Genomic DNA, 7,536 nt, shown 5'->3' with positions numbered 1-7,536 from the left:
TAGCGAGGTGCCTCGGCGCGAGCGGCGGCGGGTCCTGCTGCGTTGCGGTGCATGATGCGGCCGGTCGGCACGCGGAGGCGGCAAGCGGGAATGGCGGCGGCGGCTTGGGCCACCAGTCCTGGCGGCCCGTCGGCGCGCGGAGGGCGGGGTGCTCCTGGGGCCAGCAATGGCCACGCGCACACGTGGGTGCGGCACAAGAGGAGGAAGATCCCGCCGGCCTTGGCGCGGCGCGCTGCTTCGGCCGACGGCGGGCGCTGTGGGTCCGGCCCGCGGTCATGGAGGCTGCAAGTGCGGCCCGCGTGACTTCTAGGTGATGCGAGGAGCTGCGGTTGGACAGCTTCATCTCGGCACGACATGTTGGGGTGGCACTGCGATGGCACTGCCCTCGGTGGTCCGCCTTGGCTGGGTTTTCCCGTGCCTTCCAGTTCCGAGCTGGACGCGCGCAGTGGCTTGGGGTTGGGATGCTCTGGGCGAAAGTCCTTGCCGCTAATCCTGCTGACGGTGATGGCGGCGGCACTTTCGTGCATCGTTCTCTCTGTTGGGGGCGTCATCTTCGAGCTCCACCCACCTCTGTATGGGTCTCTGGGTGAAAGCCCCGTCCAACTCCTGGATGAGCGACGACGGCGCCACTAGCGTCGTAATCTTCTTGGAGGCACTGCTCTTTGAGACCCAACTCAACTTGGGATGTCGGCGGCCGAGGGTAGTGACGGATACGTGCAGGAGGTTGAGCTTCAAAGGGGTTGACAAGCTCACGCGGTGGCGTCGTGCTTGTTGTGGTGTCGACCAGGGGTTGCATCATGTTTGTTGGCTTGGCTGCTTGCAGCGGACCGCAGCGGCTGGCGCTGCTTAGCGGCTGTCAGTTCGGCGTGGCACAACGTCTGAGGGCGGCGCTTGTGGCAACAACAACATGATGCAACTAGGTTTGCAGCGGGTGGCTTAGCTATGCTGGAGTTACTCCGGCGTGGTTCATCGTCGAAAGATGGAGCAAGCGACAACTCTGGTTTGCTGTCACAGCGGTGGAAGCTAAATGCGTGTGTGGTGCAACGAGTTGCTGTCGACTGACGGGCGCTTTTTCGGCTGTTTGATGAAGACCTTGGGAATAGGGCAACACTATTCATCTTCCTGACGGCAATACAATACACGGATCCGTGACATGGAGTACTGAGGCGGACGTGGTGAGGCCCCTGTGTATACTGTCTTCATCATGGCGACGAGAGTGAGGAGGAGTCCGACGGCGGGTGAAACGAGGCCCCCGCGCGTTGTGTTTCCGGGGGCGGCGACTGCGAGGCGGCCAGCGAGAGGTCCAGATTCGGTGGTTCCACTCTGTCGGACGGTGGGTACTGTTGCAGCGGCACTATGGCGTCGGGTCCTACATGGCGGTGGCCTGTTCGGTGCAGGGCTGTCTGTTTTCTTGGTTTTCTCTTTCGGCTTTGGACTGCACCTTGGCGGTGACTTCAAGTGCAGGAGAAGGTGGTTTGCCGCACCGGCTTGGATTTGTCCGGCCAACGTTGTCTTGCGGAGTTGCTTTGACTGTGTTGATGCCCCAATCCAACCGGTCGGGGCTTCTCGAGGTTGTTTCGAGTTCTCCCTGCGTTAATGTCCCAATCTAACCGGGTGAAGTTGAGTTGCGGGGTTCCCCGTGTTAACGTCCCAATCCAACCGGGCGAGTACTTTTTTTATTTTCTTTTGTTTTCTTGAATGGCCTCCCAAGGCTATTGTCTTGTATTCCTATTCCTGCTATATCAGTGTGGTTCGTTCAAAAAAAATATTTACCGTTGTGCAACAACATTTACTACTTACATTAGTTGGGAACATGGTCAGTGCTGACCGCTATGAGAGGTGGTCTCAATGGATGGATTGAGCCTGCCGATCTCTCAACGCTAGCAAACCCCTCCCACGATTTTGCATTAATTGCATTGCGTTCCACTAATTCCACCCCTATAACTTGTGATTTTAGAAGGTATTCTAGAAATTTCAAGACAGATTATGAAACGATCGAGGCATCATCCTCCAGCAGGGAAGGCATTGAAGCTGTTGTCACCCAGATTTATGACAAAAGAAAAGGAATAGAGTTTAATAAGATATATAAAGATCATAATATATGTATGTATATATATATATATATATGTATATAGGTAGTAACTACTATTCTACTCGCAGTGTGTTGAATATTATTCAACACACCGGCGGCTCCGTCCACAACTCCGGTGAGTAAATATGCATCCGATATTTACTACCCCACCAACACATACCGCATTCAACGCAAGTAAAAGCAATACCGTGACCACCCACACATGCAAACCAAAGCTGTAAAAATCTAGACCATAATTTTACGATCCAAAGACCAACCTTTTACGGTGGTGTGGTGGGATTGGTTCTTTAGATAAAACATACCGGGATGGTTCAGAACGCATGGAAATCACACCGTTGATTGCTACTTATTGATGACAAATAATATAGGCATAATTACCATATTTATTATGGTTATTTTACTCTATAATTGGTGGCAATTAATTATCTTAATTTTGTTTACCTTAATACTCTCCTCACTCGTCAAAACTGCTATGTACCAATGCATGGATTAGGACAGCAACAGTAAATATTTTAGTAGAACCGTAAAATGCCAGTGGTGCAGATATATAAACAGAGGGCAGTCAACCTATTTTTCGTTCCGCATACACCGCCACCATCTTTTCACGAGCCACTCCTCCACGACGGCATCGGCAAGCACTGGTGGTGGAGCACGCGGAGGTTGCAGCCTGACCTACCCAGCCATGGCGCGTGTAGGCAGTAACCCAGGTGAGTTCAGGCGCCACCTCCCCTTTCCTCCGGCCCCGCCGTGTTCAACCCAAAGCTACATTCGATGAACACACAGGCCATGGTTTCTAATTCACCGGCCGGATGCCCGCAAACAATTGCTACCACACACATGTATCCCTCACGCGCATTGGAATTGACTGCCCTAGGCATCCTTGCTGTTGTTGGATATTTTTAGAAAATGCTTCCCGTGAAGGAATTGCTAGCCTTTTCTAGGTAATACCAGTTGTGAAGATTTAATCTACTCATGTAACAGTTAAAAATTTCAGCAACCACTACATCTATTTACTATCGTTCTAGAGCATTCATTATTTTTAGGTCTTGAAAACACCAATTTACTGATTACAACCGATTATATGTTTGGAGTAATATATAACTTCATTAGTGTCTCGATTGCTGATATTTTTTGTTGGCCAAAGTAAATTGTATATCAGCCTGACTTTTTGTTTCTAATGTCGTGCAGATAACCTTGCATACCTTGTGTTCGAGAAGCTTCAAGCTAGAAGGATGCATGGACATATGCATGCATGGATATTTATTCGCTTTCTTTTGTTCCTGGAAAAAGTTTTGTCAAGTTTTGTTCATATGTGTATGTGGAAATATCTAAGAGTAATTATTTGTTGTATAAATATTACTTGCTACTACATTTGAAATTACTCCTCGAAAATTACTCCATTTAAGGAAAAAAGGAGTAAGTACTCGCTGTTTCGCATAGAAAATTACTCTGCTTCCAAACTAAGTCTTATTCCGAAGACTAATTACTTCTCTCCTTCAATTATATAGTCCATTCACTAAATGAAATAAAATTGAGTTAGATTAATTACTCCATGTCTAACTAGTTTTATATGAATAATTACTCCAGGCATCTTTTGCAATCTACTCCTTTTTCCCATGACCAACTTTTACAAATTATTCACTATTTCACTCATTACGGTTTAATTGCACCTAGAATCTCTTCATCAACTGCAATAAATCTCCATGGAGAACGCACACACTGCATGCAAAAAAAAAAATCATGCACGCATCATTACGGTTTAATTGGTGGTCAATCCTTCCAGAAGCACGAGGATGAGGCACTGATCATGCTTGTTCGCTTCACATTCAAGGGTGGGGTGACCACATCATTGATGGCAATGAAAACCTGGCATTAAAAGAATTATAACTAGAATGCTGCATGATTTTTTACTACCCGTGATGAATAGGAGTAAAAGTCCATCGAATCACCCTGGTATACGTGCAAGGCCAGGTCACTACTCTTTACTGATTTTTTTTTATTTTTAACCTTTTTTTTTTAATATTTTAAGTTTAACCCGTATTGGTTTTTATTTGCAGGGCGTAGCCCGTTTGGTCGCGCCAGGCTGCATGGCGCGACAGATAGCCTCTGTCGCGCCATTGCATGTGGCGCGACAGTGTGGCCACGCTGGCGGCCCGAGCCAGCGCAGCGCCGTGACGACGATGACGTGGCCCTCCCTGTCGCGCCACATGCACTGGCGCGACAAGGCTGTCGCGCCATGCGGGCTGGCGTGACAAGGCCAATGTACTGGGCCGCCGGCCCCTTCTCCCCCACCCTCCCTTTCCTTCTCTCGCTCCACCCCGACCACAGCGCGTCCAGGGCCGCCGCCGGCCGCCGCCACCCCCCAAATCCCCCCCAAAATCGGATTTTTTGAGGGGAAAAAGTATGGGGAATCGTTCCCCACCCTTCCCCGAAGGTATTGCCCCTAATATCTCATCGTTTAACCGTGTGCATTAGTAGTTATTGGTGGTTTTTTTATTAGGGTTAGGTTCTTGATATGAGAAATGGTGGTGTTGTTGATAGTTTTATTATGATTAGGATTTTAGATGATACTTAGATGGTACTCTGCTCTCGATTTGGACGTGAGGTAGTACGTGCATGCATCGATTAATATGATTTCTAGAATTGAGTGGTGGGGATGTTAATATGAGTTACATGTAATTTTATTCCATAGTTTTAGGAATGTACATATTATATTTTGAGCGCTGGTATATTGTGCTTAATTAGTATATACTTTCTTTCCATAATTATTTTGTTTTTGTTTCCATAAGTTTTTTTTATTTCACATGGCAATTGAATTTATGTATCTGCAGTGCACATGGCAATGAGCGATGCCCAGTACAAGCTGCTTGGTGGTGGACAGTACCCATCTGAGTGTGATGAGGATGCCCCAGTCCCTCCTGCCCTTCCAGTTCCATTCTGTCGTTGTGAACCGGGCAATCAGCTAGAAGAGGTGAAGCAATCGAGGCATCCCAAGACGGCCGGTAGAGCATTCTACATATGCAAGTGGAATGATTCATTGAATCCTTGCCACTGCTTTTTCTTTCAGTGGATCGATGGTCCGGATAAGTTCGATCCTAGAATTCGGCTGTTCCCTTATTATCGGTCAGAGTCGTGGGCGTACAATGAGTTTAGACGATGGGTCCCTCCCCCACCAAATCCACCACCTATGACAGAGGAAGAGAAGTAAGAAGCTGCTATATATCGTGTGAACAATCCTCCCAAATGTCATTGCGGTGTTCGTGCCAAACTTCAAAGGCCTAATATTGGTGTCCCTGCAAAGTTCACTCCGTTTTTTAGATGCTCGCTAAAGACTAGAGTAAGTGTCATGTAGCGTAGCATTGATTCTTTAATTTTGCAGGAGTAGATGCTCGCTAATGTTATGTGTCATGCAGGATGGATGACCGGCATGTGACTTCAATGAGTATATTTATGGTCCTAGATCTCATTGGCCGACAGAAGAGGAAGTGCGAGAATTTGAGAGTGCGAAGAAGCCATGGCCATGTACAACTACTTCTAGTCTTCGATGCAAGTGTGGTATTCTGGCCACAAAAGGCGTAGTTCCTTCTGAGCTTGGCTACGGATATTACTGTGGCAATAGCTACGGAGAGTATTGGGTTCGTATATTAACCACAAAGTTGAAACTCCTTATGATTCTGTCATTGTGCTAGTATTTGGTATCCAAACATTTCTGAATGTTTGGCTCTCAATAATTTTTCAGGAGGGAAGGACATGTGATTGGGAGTGGTTCGAAGGCCGGTATGAGCTAATGTTGCAATTGGGCAGAACAAAAGAGCCTTGGAAATCTCGAGACACTTTAAATAGAAAACTGAAGATAAGGAAGGATTACCAAGTTACTTTGCCCCTTGAGTCATTTCTGTCAGGGCCTGTACTCCAAGACCTACGGCGTGAGTATGGAAAGAAGGCAGCAGAAAAGGCGACTCTTGAGGATTGCATTGTCTATTGGAGGAGGAACCGAAGCCAGTACCCACGGCCCCTCACAGATAGGGAGCTTTTGGCAAATTATGAGAAGAAGGAGAAGGAGGAGGAGATGGAGAGGCAGAGGTTAAGGGAGGAAAGAGCAAAGAAAGGTTTTACTGTTGATCCGGAAGCTAACTACCGAAAGGGTTCATGGGAAGAATATTTTCAGAAATTGGAGGCTAACAAGAGGATGGAAGAAATGGAAAAGATGGAGGATTTAGCTCAAGAGACTCAGATGGAGGCAATGCAGGCCCTAGTTGCCGATCTACCACACAAGGTGCCCAACATTGAGAACGATGTGTCATCCGCGAGCACGGAGGTTTTGGGTGTTAGAGCTACTCAAATGGAGGCAATGAAGGCACTTGTAGGAGACTTACCTGGCCAGGATCACCCGTCTGACAGGAAAAGAAAAGCATTGGACACACCTGTAGTCGACAACCAAGGGAGTAGTGCAGTGCAGGACAAAGGGAAGAGTGCTTCTGAGCATGACCACGTTCCTGATGATGGAGATGATGACAACTGGTGGTCAATGAATGCAGATGAAGTAGAAGTCATAGTGTCCCAAATTGAGGTAAGACAGGAGAAAGCTGTAGTCCAAGATGATGGAGATGATGATGATGATGATGGTTGGGGTGAGCTTTTGATTGAAGGCGACTCTGATTAGCTTGTTTTATTTATAATTGTATGGACTCTATATATGATTAGACTATGTGTGTGACAGACTTTTTTTATTGCTGGACTATTTATGTGCTTTACCTATTCATGTGGTTGTCGTATGTGTATGAGACTTTATTTGTAGTTTCGAACATTGTATGGTTATGAAATTAGGAATTTATTTAGTTTGTATCGTGTGCAATTTAATGATGGATCATCTCCATTACTGAAAATGAATGGCAAAGCACGTTGAATTTGAAAGTGGAAAAATTTTAGATCTTTTGAATATTGAGTTCTTTTTTTAAGTATATGTTCTGTTCAAATTTGAAAAATTATGCAAGAGAAATAGAAAATAGCATTGAATTGTGTTAGATGTGTATGAAAGTTAGATTTCAGAATTTGGAGCAACATTTGTTCAAGACTGCTCTATTGCAAATTTGTTGGTTTTGAAGTTTTGAGCGATGTCCATGCTCAATGTTTTTTAATTAGAATATGTTTCGGTGTCCGAATCATAGGTGCAACAGATGTCGATAAGCATTTATGCGAACAAATTACGAAAATACTATGAATTTGAAATCTTGTTGTAAATAGCGTACAGCGAGAGGGAGCAGCAAGGCAGAGCAGAAAGGTTGCCGAATTATGTGCTTGTCGCGCCACTCCGGGTGGCGCTACAAAGCTACTCTGTCGCGCCATTGGGAGTGGCGCGACCAAAGGGAGCTGCCACACCAGGAAGTTAAAAAATACAGTCCTTACTGGGCTTGGGCACACAATGGCGTGACAGCGGGCATCTG

General features: G+C 46.5%; 1 long non-coding RNA gene across 1 annotated transcript; it reads left to right on the top strand.

Moving 5' to 3' along the window:
* Nucleotides 1-5,589: 5,589 nt before the first annotated feature.
* On the top strand, nt 5,590-5,898 carry LOC120658109. Its single transcript, XR_005668519.1, has 2 exons — nt 5,590-5,727; nt 5,832-5,898. It is a non-coding gene; the product is annotated as an uncharacterized LOC120658109 (long non-coding RNA).
* The last annotated feature ends 1,638 nt before the right edge of the window (nt 5,899-7,536 follow it).

Source organism: Panicum virgatum, chromosome 2N, assembly GCF_016808335.1.
Source record: "Panicum virgatum strain AP13 chromosome 2N, P.virgatum_v5, whole genome shotgun sequence".
Classification (NCBI taxonomy): Eukaryota; Viridiplantae; Streptophyta; class Magnoliopsida; order Poales; family Poaceae; genus Panicum; species Panicum virgatum.
The sequence above is the reverse complement of the archived record's forward strand: the minus strand, read 5'-3'. Positions and strand labels throughout refer to the sequence as shown.